A 14,311-nucleotide genomic window follows, 5' to 3' on the forward strand; every position below is an offset into this window, starting at 1 on the left:
TTGGCCAACAGCTGAACAATATGTAACCCATTTTTGGCATGGTGGGTTTTACTTGGTAGCATGAGATATCTGATTGGAGCATTGTATCCCTTATTATGTGTTGACCCAATTTAAAACACATATGTCTGTGTGTGTGTGTGTGTGTGTGTGTGTGTGTGTGTGTGTGTGTGTGTGTGTTTTAGGAACCTTCTAAAATAGTTTGCATTCATATGGCCTTTCAAAAGACCTTTAGAATTGTGTCTTTTCCTTTTATTCTCTTTTATCCTGCTTTCCCATCCTGCTCCCCGTTTAACCACCTTATTATCATTTCTCCTTTATCTCTTTGTGGGGCTATATTCTATTTCCCTTTTTTAAAAGTGCTCCTCCACCCTGCTGGTCCCTTAATAGTTACCTAAACTCTGTGGTTAGGGATCGCCCAACGACAGAGAAATGGAATGAGATCTACATGAACAGCCTGGACATGAGTGGGGGTAGTGAAGGGCGAGGGTCGAGGGAAAGAGAGCTTGGGTGAGTGGGAGATCCCAGCTGGATCAACAACAGAGAGGGAGAACAAGGAATAGGAGACCATGGTAAACGAAGACCACATGAGAATAGGAAGAAACAAAGTGCTAGAGAGGCCCACAGAAATCCACAAAGATACCCCCACAACAGACTGCTGGCAATGGTCGAGAGACAGTCCGAACTGACCTACTCTGGTGATGGGATGGCCAAACACCCTAATTGTCATGCTAGAAACCTCATCCAACTACTGAGGGATCTGGATGCAGAGATCCATGACTAGGCCCCAGGTGGATCTCTGGGAGTCCAATTAGCGAGAATGAGGAGGGTTTATATGAGCGAGAATTGTTGAGACCAAGGTCGGATAAAGCACAGAGACAAATAGCCAAACAAACGGAAACACATGAAATATGAACCAATGGCTGAGGGGTCACCAACTGGATCAGGCCCTCTGAGTGGGTGAGACAGTTGATTGGCCTGATCTGTTTGGGAGGCATCCAGGCAGTGGCACTGGGTCCTGTGCTCATTGCATGAGTTGGCTGTTTGAATCCTGGGGCCTATGCAGGGTCCCTTGGCTCGGCCTGGGAGGAGGGGACTGGACCTACCTGGACTGAGTCCACCAGGTTGATCTCAGTCTGTGGGGAAGCCTTTGCCCTGGAGGAGATTGGAATGGGGGGCGGGCTGGGGGGATGGTGAGGGGGGCGGGAGGGGGGAGAACAAGGGAATCTGTGGCTGATATGTAGAACTGAATTGTATTGCAAAATAAAAATTAAAAAAAAATGCTTGAAACATACATGCCTAAAGCTTAAAAGCTAATATCTGCAAATAAGAGGAAAAAGGAATATGTGTTTCTTGGTTCTGGGCTACCTCATTCAGGATGGTTGAGTATCATTCCATCTATTTACCTGCAAATTTCATAATTTCATTTTTCTTAACATATCAATAATATCTCTGTATATAAATGTACCACATTTTCATTAGCTGTTCATTAGTTGATGGACATCTAGGCTGTTTCCAATTTCTAGCTATTATAAATAGAGCAGCAATGACCATGGATGGCCAAGTACATCTGTAGTAAGATGTAGAGTACTTTGAGTATACGCCCAAGAGTGATGTAACTGGACCTTGATATCCCTGGGAGGCCTGCTTTTTCTTTTTTCTATTTTTCTTTTCTTTCCTCTTCTTTTCTTACTTTCTTCTTTCTTTTTATTTCTTTCTCTCTTTCTTTTTTGAAGGGAAATAGAGGAGGAGTTGATCTGGGGAAGAAGGGATGTGGGGGAGAGGGACTGGGGGGAGAGGAGGGAGAGGGAGACCTGCAGTTGAGATGTAATGTATGAGAGAAGAATAAAGTTAAAAAGATAAAACAAAACAAATTAAAAATAACTTGAAAGAGTGTACCTAAAATAGATATAACTGCTTGTAATTTTCATGAGATTAACAAATATTAAAATAATCAAGAATACAAAAATTTTATTCTGTATATTTTGTATAGATATTGATAAATAGGAATGCTCATATGTGGTAATGGTTGGACATTCTAATCATTTTGTGTTTAGATTATTTGGATGCTATTATCTCAGTAATTTGCAACTCCTGAGGATTCTCAGCATTATATATCATCTGCTGCATTCCATAAAGAGAAATAAAGAGGTCATAATAGTTTCTTCTAAATTCAGTGTCCTTTTCACTCTTTTCTTTTATTTTCATTTTCTGTTTGTTTGTGTCTTTTTATGTACTCTGGCTGTGCCTGTAGTGGAATTTTACTATTTAGTGGATCTTACTAGGTAGATCAGGCAGGACTTGAGCCCACAAAGATCTGTCTGACTCTGCCTTCTGAGTGGGATTAAAGGCATACACCACCACACCCAGCTCAATCATTTCTAATAAATGGCATATATATATATATATATATATATATATATATATATATATATATATATATATATATATATATTGCCCAGAGAGTATTATTGTTTTAATGTCTCTTCTCTATACTAAAATAAATATATCTCTTTTGTTAATACATGACAGTTTTCTTTTTTTTTTTTTTTTGGATTTCGAGACAGGGTTTCTCTGTGTAGCTTTGTGCCTTTCCGGGAACTCCCATTGTAGACCAGGCTGGCCTCCAAGTCACAGAGATCCACATGCCTCTGCCTCCCGAGTCCTGGGATTAAAGGGATTAAAGGCATGTGCCACCACCACCTGGCACATCACGGTTTTCTAATTTCTCCATAATCTTGTGTGTTTGATATACCTAATGTACAAATTTACACTTTATGGCTGCTAACAATAATATAAAACCTGATTTGTTGTCTTTTGCAGCTCTCTCCATTACTATGATACTATTATCATATACATAGTTTTTCACATCAAAAATTCACATTGTGTCACTGTGTTAATCAGATTCTGGTAGTGGCTAGAATCTTCATATCTGCCATTATAGATGAAATAAAGCTTCTTACTAAGGAGTTTATTATTCAGTCCTCTCTTGGCCTATTTCTATCAATCAAGTGGTATTTCATTACCATTTACTACTTAATTTTGGTTTCCATGATGCAGGTAGAAGGTATGGGTGGAGGGAAAGCCATTGCAAGGTAAAATTTGCAGACATTTGGAGAGGAAAGACTTGGTATGTACATATTTGAAGTTCAATTTCTTTAATTTTTCCAGGAAAAATGGAAATAATTCTCAAATTTTAAAGTATAGATACACTGAAATATAGACAATTCTACCAAATTAACAGACTTTTATTGTAACTGAAAATTATCTCCAGATATTTTCTAATATGTGAAACCAGTTAATTGAGATTCCACATGTGCAGCTTACCTAATAACAAGGAATAAACAATAGTGAAGTAATCTTTACCTAAAACAATACTGAAATCATATACAATTATGTAAATACATCTTTAATTTTCACAATGATCTATCATTAAAAAAGTCAAAATGGAAATTTGTTAAATTTAGCTTCTTGAATCAATATCTCAGAATTTTAAGACAGCTTTACCATAGTCAATCCTGAGCTGACTTATAAATATATATTGTTGCTAAGCAGATCCAAGCCAGTTTTCCTCCCATCTTTTGATTTTTTCATTTTGCTACTGGCTCCAAATGTAGAGATTAAGGAGTAATTGTTATGGATAACAGACAAAGTGTGACATTGTAGTTAGTTGTTTGATTTCCTAGTCTGTGTCAGTTTGTAGTCATCACTGCTTTTATAAAGCTACCAGAATGAAGAAGAAAACACTTTGATCAGATTTCTAATATGCTAGATGAATAAATAATTAGTCGACACAAGCAATGGAATTTATTTCTAAATAAAGGAAACCAACTTCCAAAAATGTTTATTATAGGTAACATAAAAGCTATTGCCCTCCAAATGAAATTTGTGCTTCTTGCAAACTCTATATAGAAAGGTATTATTGAGTGCCTTTGCAAAGTATCTAATTCCAAGTGCCAGCTCTGGTATTTAATGCTATTATGAACTCCATTGAACTGTTTAATCTCTGTGAGCCTCAATTTCTCTCATCTATGAAATGAAGTGCAGCTATAAATATTTCATATGACTATGTGGAGTATTTGCTGAGACAATAAATTGAGAAATTTTGGAATATTTCCTTATCCACAAGTGCTCAGTAAATGTTAGCATTATGAGTTCACATGTCTGAATAATTTTAGAATGCCTCATTTGTATTTTATGAAAATTAAAATAATTAAGGAAATTTAGCCAGCATTGCTTTGGATTGAAGAAAAAATGCCTCCTAGTCATTTCTGATTCACTGAGTTATTCTATAGAGTGATAAGTAATTGTTATTTTTATAAGCCCTTCATTTCTCATTTGGAGAGATTTCTATAATCTAGTCTATTATAAACATCATTTGCTAAAATTAATTTCTGGAATAATAAAGTTTAAAAACTAATATTTTCTATTAATCTAAACAGTGAATGGAATATAAGAAATTCAACCTGAATAAAGGGGAAGGTGCTTGGTCTTATGGCAGCTTTGATACACCATGCTTTGCCGATGCCCATGGGAGGCCTGCCCCTTTCTGAGTGAATATGGAGGAGGAGTGGAATGGGAGGGTAAGGAAAGGTAGGAGGAAATGGGAGGAGAGGAGGGAGGGGAGGCTGTAGTCAGGATGTTAAAATGAATAAATTAATTGATTGATTAAAAATAATGAAATGTCAAAGTTTGGGGAATTCTTTGAAAATCACATGTAAAATATGTATAAACTTAAATGCTTCTAAATCAAAAGAAAAACTATAAATTCATTATTTAAGTTTTACTCCCAGATAAAGATAACTTGAATTTCAGCTCTCATAAAAAAAAAAAAAAAAAAAAAAACAATTCAACAATTTCTTGTGTTACTTAACTCTACTCTTAGCTTGTTGGGGAGTATAACTGGACCCAGTATCCACATCTGTCACCCTGGCCTCCTAAACTGTAACTACCATGCATGAGTGAATCTCCACACATGTTGGCCAGGCTGGTGTCCAGATCAACAATGCCTGCTCATAGCTATAATACCTGGAACATGGCATCCAGCTAATGGCCAGCTGCCAAATGACAAGACCATTGGGGGAGGAGATGACTCCTTCAACACCTTCTTCAGTGAGACAGGCACAGGCAGGCATATGCTCAGGGTAGTGTTTGTAGACATGGATCCCACAGTTATTGATGAAGTTCATACTTGTAGCTTGAGTTTTCCTGCCTGGCCCACAGTCAGGACAAATCTCTCTCACCTGCCAGTCCCACAGCCACTCAGACCCGACCAAGTAAACACACAGACTTATTATATTGCTTACAAACTGTATGGCCGTGGCAGGCTTCTTGTGAACTGTTCTTACAGCTTAAATTAATCCATTTCTATAAATTTATACCTTGCCACGTGGCTCGTGGCTTACCAGCATCTTCACATGCTGTTTGTCATCGTGGCGGCTGACAGTGTCTCTCTGACTCAGCCTTCCACTTCTCAGCTTTATTCTCCTCCTTGTCCCACCTACACTTCCTGCCTAGCCAATGGCCAATCAGTGTTTTATTTATTGACTAATTAGCAACACATACTGGTATCTACCACCAGCTCTTCCACCCCACATGGCTCATCACTGGCAAGGAAGATGTTGCAAATAACTATGCCTGTGGCCACTACACCACTGGTAAAAATATCATTAACCTTGTCTTGGACCAAATTCTCAGGCTGAGAGACTAGTGCATAGGTATTCAGGGCTTCCTAGTTTTCCATAGCTTTGGGAGGGGAACTGTCTCTGGGTTCAACCTCCCTGATGATGGAGTGGCTCTCTGTTGAAGATGGAAAGTAGTTCAAGCTGGAGTTCTCCATTTACCCAGCACCTAGATTTCCACTGCTATTGTTGAGCCCTGCAATTCCATACTCATCATCCATACCACCCGGTAACATTCTGATTTTGCCTTCATAGCAGACAATGATGCCATCTATGATATCTGTCTTAGAAACCTCAATATTGAGGCCTCAACATGCATTAATCTTAACTGCCTTTTTAGCTAGATTGTGTCTTCCATCACAACTTCCTTCTGATTTGATGTGTCCCTGAATGATGGTCTGACAGAATGCCAGACCAATCTGGTGCCCTACCATTGAATCCACTTCCTTCTGGACACATATGCCCCTGTTATCTAAGCTGAGAAAGTCTAACCAGAACAGCTTTCTGTAGCAGAGATCATCAATGCCTACTTTGAGCCAGCCAGCCAGATGGTGAAATGTGACCCTTTCTATCAGCTGCCTGCTGTGCAGTGGTGATATGGTTCCCACAGATGTCACTGTTGCCACTGCCACCATCAAGACCTAGTGCAGTAACATCTAGTTTGTAGACTTGCACCCCACTGGCTTAAGAATTGGCATTAATTATCAACCTCGCACTGTGGTACATGGTGGGGAGATGGCCAAGGTACCGAGAGCTATGTGCATGCTGAGCAACACCACAGCAATTGCTGAGGTCTAGGTTTACCTCGACCACAAACTAGACCTGATGTATGCCGAGTGTGCCCTTGTGCACTGATATGTTGGCAAGGGCACAGAGGAAGGGGAATTTTTGTGAGCCTCTTAAAGACATGGCTGCCCTAGAAAAGATTATGAGGAGGTTGGTGTGGATTCTCTTGAAGGAGAGGGTGAGGAACAAGGAGAGGAATACTTACCATTCCTTTTAGCCCCATAGTGAGTCAGACTTCCAGAACTTCACCTTCAACATTAGCTGACAAGCATAAATGCCTCTAATTATGTTATTTTCATTCTGCGGTCATGTTTATCTTGTATATATGTTCCTTAAAGGGTTTTCATGATGTCTCAAAGAAAAAGCATTAAGAAAAAAAAAAGAAATTGAATTATTATCTTATTCCATCATTGCCTTATTTGTATTATATTAAATGAAATTATCAAATGCATAAGACATGATAATAAGTATTATTTTAGTCTTTCTATGTGTTCTAGAGCACATCCTGAAAAAATGAATTTAGCAAAAATTTTAGAACATAGGTGAATTTTATTTTTTTCTGTAAAACCACAAAGAATAAATATTAAGGTTTTGTGGTCATCTGTTCAATTTTGCAAATTGTACATGAATTAGTTTCAATAAAACTATATTTACATATGTTGAATTTCAAATTTTCCGTAGTCCATTTCAAAATTATAAAATAGAATTTTGTAAGTTTTCATGCTTCATGAAAACTGGCTAGCTTGTCTTATTTAGCCCGCAAACTGTAACTATTCTAGCATGCTGGGAGACACAAAATTAATATTGCCTGAAGAGAAAGACATGAAAAGTGCTCTCAAGTTGGCAGACTTCTCTGAGTTCCTTAGAGCTTTGAACTTTCTTAAAATTCTCAGTAGATGACTCTTGCTTACTCTTTTAGAAGTGTTTTGATTTCACACTGCATTTAGACTCATTTTGTTATGTCAGGATGCTCTGAACACTGTTAAAGAAACTAAAATAAGCTGACTGCAAGTTGTTTTACACTGATATAAAACAGTAAAAGAGCATGTAATGTATTTCCATACATGATCCTTAAGTTCAATAGATATTTGTAGAATGTATAATAAATGTATGAAAGGTCAAAATGGAAAATACAGCCTAAAAACTTGCTTTCTATTTGTTTCCATTCTAGGGAAGAACAAATTGTGTATACCAAAAACTATAATAATACAGTAGTAAGTTCTAAATAACAGTATATCCCAAAAGTCATAAATAACATGTTTAACTAAATTAGGAAAACAAGCTTGCAAGAACTAAACATTTAATCCCAGTATGTTATCTACTGATGAATGTGTGTGTGTGTGTGTGTGTGTGTGTGTGTGTGTGTGTGTGTCTGTGTATGTGTATGTGTAAATATATACTTCCCATTTGAAGTATATAATTTAGGTGCCTACTACTTTTATAAATGACTAGCTCTTTTATGTATACAGGGAATGCATTTGTATAAAAATAAAATCACACCACTTAATGGTAATATTGCCAACAAGCACTTGTTTTTAGAATCCTATCACAATATTACTTCATCCTTCCTTTAAGATTCCTCATAACATAAAGTTAGGTAAGCAAAGAATTACTTAAAGACTAGTAGAAAAACATTTCACAGCCCAGATATTCTGCCCTCATACATCTAGCTGATTTCCCGCATTTATTTTTGGAGATTACTTCCTCTCTTTCAAGGCTGTCATTGTCTTTTGTTTAGCTGTAAATAGCCATGGCCTTTCTGTTACTACTTTCAATAGGAACATGTTCATTTGTAAACAACAGATACACTTTTCCGTATGTTACTGGTTCATTCTTGAATTGTGGCAAGCATACTTAAAATTAGTTCTAAACGCTTAACAAATTTACATGTACAATATTATATTAACTATAGAATGATATTATGTAGCAGAACTCTGTAATTTATTCTTTCTGCATTACTGAAACTTTACACCCAATCTGGAACAATTCCATGTTGCCATTGCCCATAACCTAGCAACTAATGTTCCACTCCATCTTTCTATGAGATTGGCTCTTGAGGATATACCATATTAGTTGAATAACGTAGTATTTGTCCTGTTGTTGTTGCATAATTCTATCTAGCACAAAATAATTCAAATTTATCCATATTTCACATCACAGGATTCTCAGCACTGAATAATATTCCATTGGATGAATAAACCACAATTTATCCATTAAACCATCTTTGTTAATTTAGGTGTTTCCCTATTTGTGAATAATGCTGCAACTAATACGTGATTATATTTAGTGTCATCTTCATAGGGTCTAGAATCTTCCAGCAGACAAGCCTCTGGGCATGCCTATGTGGAGTATCTAGATATCTAGTTATATAATTATCCCCCTATTCCAACTATTGCTTCCCATATATTAGTGACTATGGGACTACCAACCAGGGCATAGGAAACCTACTGGCAGCTGCAGCCTCAAAGAAAGCGGACTCCACTTCCCGGAGCAGACATCAAGTTCCAGTAGTTCCTCAGCTAGGGGAGAAGACAGCTGAGCCCCTCCCCTAGTTCATGCTGGAAATTTGAATGGTGTGATCTTATGCAGAAATTATGAAGTCAGCAGCCGGGCGGTGGTGGCACACGCCTGTAATCCCAGCACTTGGGAAGCAGAGGCAGGTGGATCTTAGTGAGTTCGAGGCCAGCCTGGTCTACAGACTGAGATCCAGGAAAGGCGCAGAGCTACACAGAGAAACTTTGTCTCTAAAAACAAAAACAAAAACAACAAAAAAATTATGAAGTCAGCTACCGCTAATGCGAGTTCATGTATGAATCAGCCATGTCATGTCCTTTCAGCCAGAATAGATTCTACTTCTTCCATAAACCTATTCCTCTCTAACACACAGTTGTATTATCTATTTATTTGTTTGTTTTGCTATTTGCAGCATTTGAAAACCCATATGCCTTACATCACTCAGATATTTAAATTTATACTATTTGTTCATACTTCTTTTCTTCTTGGATATTTTATTTTAGATTTATTCTGAATTTGATAGCACTCATTTAAATAATATATATATGGATGCAATTAAACCTAACCAGTAGAGAATCACAAGGGTCTGTTATCAGCAATACTCCATAGTCTGTACACTATAGTAGAGAAATCATGCTAAGGTATCTAAATATTGTAATAGTCTTTTTGTCATTTGCATTCCACACTATACTGTGAACTGTTCATAGCAAGTATATTATCCCGTTTCATATATTTGAACTTATTATACCTAGTAATTATATTAAAATAATCTATCATGTTAAAAATAGCATTACATTATAGTTTATGAACAAATTCTAGGACAAGTATAACTCAGTGGATGAGATAGCTTTACAGTTCAAAGAACAGTGACAAACTTACTATTCAATTTGATACTCAGCACTATAAAACAAGTTATGATTGTCACCAGTTTTTTAATTTGTGAGTTATAAATATATATTATATACTCTCACTCATTTGTCGTATTAACAAATCTAGTATCCTCCTTCTATACTATAAATCCTCTCCAGATGTTGCTGATAATTACATATAAGCATACATGTATTAATTTTGCTGTTTCCACAAATTTCAATCCCCTTATTCATGAATCCATTTCTTTGTATTTTGCCTTATTGCAAAAGAGGGTTGAAATTTGCAAACTGAAAGGCACACATTAGGTAGGTAAGTTTAATTATTGTTCAATGTAGACAGTTAGGAAAAGACCATTTTAAGCTTTATTTTAAAAATATTTTATTTAATATTTATACAGGATATAATTTTGAATCAAATTTGCTCTCCTTTTTCACTCCAATCCCCCCCCTATATCCCCCCTTCTCTTTTACCTCTGAACTTTATGTTTTCTCTTTTGTTGAGTACTAAATGATTCCCATTCAGTGCTGTCTTTATGGACATGAGTGTGGTACCATCTACTGTAGCCTCTCAGGGCCCAGTCTCTACAGAAAATGGACTGTCCCTCCCCTTACAGCCATCAATTGCAAAATGTTTCTCAGATAAGGGTGGAAATTGATGATCCTCTCCTCCAATCATGCTGAGATTTTGACTAGCCAAATGAATCTTCTCCAATGAGGGCTGAGAGAGCTAATAATCTGTATGTATAAAGTTAACAATTTAGGAGACAGATTATTTTATGTTCACTTAGCAGAATAGTAGTCCTAGGTTTTCCTCTAAGGTCTATGACCTAGAAAGCAAGGGACTTTTGGACCAGTTAATAGTACTAGACATGTGTTCTAGCTCATGGATATGGATTTAAATCCAACTAGAAAGTGTTTTGTTATTCTCATAATTTTTGTGACACTATTATACCAATGGAAATATCTCGCTAGCTCAGCTGTTACTGTAGATTGCACAAGGTAAGACTACTGATAACTCTTACCTCCCTGGTAGCATGCATAGAACACTCCAGTGCAATGAAAGATATTGAGTAGGAATGAAGCTTACAGATCATTACCAACTTGATTTCTTCATATTCTATGGTGCAGATATGAGGTGTGTTTAGCAATATGGTCTTATCATCAGATTCTGGAGGGGAAACCAGGAGCAATGAGAATAGGCTGTCATGATTGGGAGTGTGTCTGTAGGAACTCATTAATCAAAAACTTGAAAAGAGTTAACTTACATATATCACTGTATCCCCATTATAGGGTAATTCCATTTAAACTCTCTCTTTCTCCTCTGTTTCTCTCTCTCTCACACACACGCATATTATACATATTTTAATAAGTTTCTGTAATAGTTCTCATAATATAATACGTATTTAAAAAAAAAAACGTTAGTTGTGGACAATGAGGTTGTTCCATTAAAATAGTTAAGAACAGTATTTGACTTTTACAAAACCGTGTCACACTAGTAGCTTTAGATTTCATGGTTTAGAATTAGTTGTATGCCCGTTATATCTCCTCAAGATACGTGGGTATTTGCAATTCTTAAATTGTTTTAAAATAAAATAATATTCTAAGATCATTATAATTGGGTTTATTATTTGTTGCCATCACATATATATTTGAAGATATGTTATTTAATAATTATTTCTCTCTTATAAATTCACATTTTATTCACTGCATATCACAAGCATATTTACTATCATTCATTCATATAATAAGATGTCTTAATTGTGAGAAGATCCTAAAATTGAATTAATCTGTTATTGGTTGTCATTGTCTTAGTCAAAGTTTCTATTGCAGTGAAGAGACACCTGACCATGGTGGCTCTTAATAAGGAAAACATTTAATTGAGGCTGGCTTACAAGTTCAGAAGTTTAGTCCATTATTATCATGGCAGGAAGCACAGAGGCACACAAGCAGACATATGCTAGAGAAGGAGCTCAGAGCTCTATATCTGGGTCAGAAAGCAGCAGAAAAAGAAAGTGAGTCATTGGGCCTGGCTTGAGCTTCTGAAACCTCAAAGCCCACCACCAGTGGCACAGTTCCTCCAACAAGGCCACATTTACTCCAACAAGACCACACGTCCTAATTCTCTCAAATAGTACCACTCCCTCTGAGCCCATGGGGGCCATTTTCATTTAAACCACCACAGTCACTAAGAACTTTCTATCATTTACCTTAGTTAGGGTTTCTATTGCTGCAACAAAAAAACCATGACCAAAAAGAAAGTTGGGGAGGAAAAGGTTTATTGACTTAAATTTCCACAGCACTGTTCATCATTGAAGGAAGTCAGGACAGGAACTCAAACAGGGAAGGATCCTGGAGATAGGAACTGTTGCAGAGACCATGGAGAGTTGCTGCTTACTGGCTTGCTTTCCCTGGCTTGCTAAGCCTGCTTTCTTTCTTTTTTCTTTTTTTTTTTTTGGTTTTTCGAGACAGGGTTTCTCTGTGTAGCTTTGCGCCTTTCCTGGAACTCACTTAGTAGCCCAGGCTGCCCTCGAACTCACAGAGATCCTCCTGGCTCTGCCTCCCGAGTGCTGGGATTAAAGGTTTGCGCCACCACCGCCCGGCCCTGCTTTCTTATAGAACCCAGGACCACCTCCCAAGGGATGGAACCACCTACAATGGACTAGGCCTTCTCCCATCAATCAGTAATTAAGAAAATGCCCTATGTCTGGATTTTATGAAGGCATCTTCTCAGTTGAGATTCCTTCCATTCAGATAAAACTAGTTTGTGTGTCAAGCTGATCTAAGACTAGTCAGTCCACAACTCTAATTTTTAATTTTTTCATTCAGTCAACTTGTGTGTCCTTTGGCAATTTCAAACATGTATGTAATGTATTCTGGTTACCCTAACTCCCTCCCCTCTCTGACTCTCTTTTCTTGATCCTGCCCGTATTATCTTCCTATACTCAGTACAAACCCCTTTCCCAAATCCATCCTCTTTTGTTTTTGAGTGTGTGACCTCTGATATTAACATGTACTTTCCTTATGGCCACTTGTTTGGAATTATCTACTAGAGTCTGATGGGTAGAAGCATATACTAGAGCTTGGTGAATCCATCAGTTACCAAATTTACAGAGAGGGAAAATGCTTCCTGAACCTCCCATTGATCCATGATTGATGTTTGACCGACCCAGTCTCATAGTAGCCTCCATGCCAAGGGCCTGTTGTATGACCACATTTGTAGTGGTGATGCCATGCCCTGAAGATAGTATCTTACATCTGTTCTACCTTCTAGCTCTTACATTCTTCCTATTCTATTCTGAAATGTTCTGTGAGCCTCAGATGAGGTGGTATAAATATCCTGTTTAGGACTGAGCACTAAGATCTCATTATTTTACTTGCTGTCAATTTTTCTTTAATAGACAACATTACATTACATCATCTAATTTTTCACATTATTTGGTCTCTTACTGTTAATTTACTATGTAATGTCCAAAATATTGAAAGAACATTGGGATTGTGTGATGAATTTCTTTTACATTTTTGGGCAAGGTAGTATACATTTAGTTTTAGTGCATTGGGGTTTAGACTATTTTTTTCAATTTAAATTTTGAAATTTCATGCATGTGTGTTATAATTAGGTCCCTTTCAATCTACCCTCTTCCCCTTCTTCCTGTGTCTGTCCCACACTTCCTCATGAATTCATGGAATTTTCTCATTTAATTGCTACCATTTCATTATATGTACATATGTAAATTTAAATACCACATGCTGAGTTCATTTAATATTGCTCATTTATATATGTTTAGGGCTTACCACTTAGGTGTGAATAACCTATTATGTAGTCCATCTCTTAAAATACCATCTCTAAGAGAGGTTCAGCATTGAAAATTGAATATTTATAATACCTATATATCAGATGTTTCTATGCTCTGCTTTTATACAAAACTAGTATTATTCTCAAGAAATTGTCTAACCATTCATCATGGAAATGAATCCCAGGATTATCATTTATAATTTCATCAACAACATGGACTATTAATATGCCATGTTCTATCCTTCCCCTTCAACTAATTCAAGACCCATTTTTCTAATTGTTCTCCATACTATAGTGTTTCTCTAATGTATTCACAGCACTAGTCACTGCTGAAATTACCTTACATATTTACTTATTTACATGCGTCTCTGCCTCTCTTCATTCCACAGTAAAAGCACCAAAAGAAGTAAAATCTTGTATGTGCATTTTTTGGTACATAGAACATTCTTAGTAAATCTTTTTTGGTTTGGTTTTAACAAAATAAAATATTGTATGATAAAATAAAAACCATAATATTAAAGTTGAACAAGGCAAACCAACAGAAGAAAAAAATCTACAAGAGAAATCACAAGAATCAGACTCACTCATTCACACACTCAGAAGTACCACAAAAACACTAAACTCAAAGCCATAATATACATGCAGATGGCCTAGTACAGACTTGTGTATCC

At 36.8% G+C, this 14,311-nt stretch overlaps 1 protein-coding gene and 1 pseudogene across 1 annotated transcript in view; both read left to right on the forward strand.

Moving 5' to 3' along the window:
* Positions 1 to 14,311, forward strand: part of Klhl4 (kelch like family member 4) — a 70,180-nt gene that overhangs the window by 10,596 nt on the left and 45,273 nt on the right. The gene's annotated exons all lie outside the window — the stretch shown is intronic.
* On the forward strand, positions 4,951 to 6,188 carry LOC131899614 (tubulin alpha-1C chain-like; annotated as a pseudogene).

This window comes from Peromyscus eremicus, chromosome X (genome assembly GCF_949786415.1).
Source record: "Peromyscus eremicus chromosome X, PerEre_H2_v1, whole genome shotgun sequence".
Classification (NCBI taxonomy): domain Eukaryota; kingdom Metazoa; phylum Chordata; class Mammalia; order Rodentia; family Cricetidae; genus Peromyscus; species Peromyscus eremicus.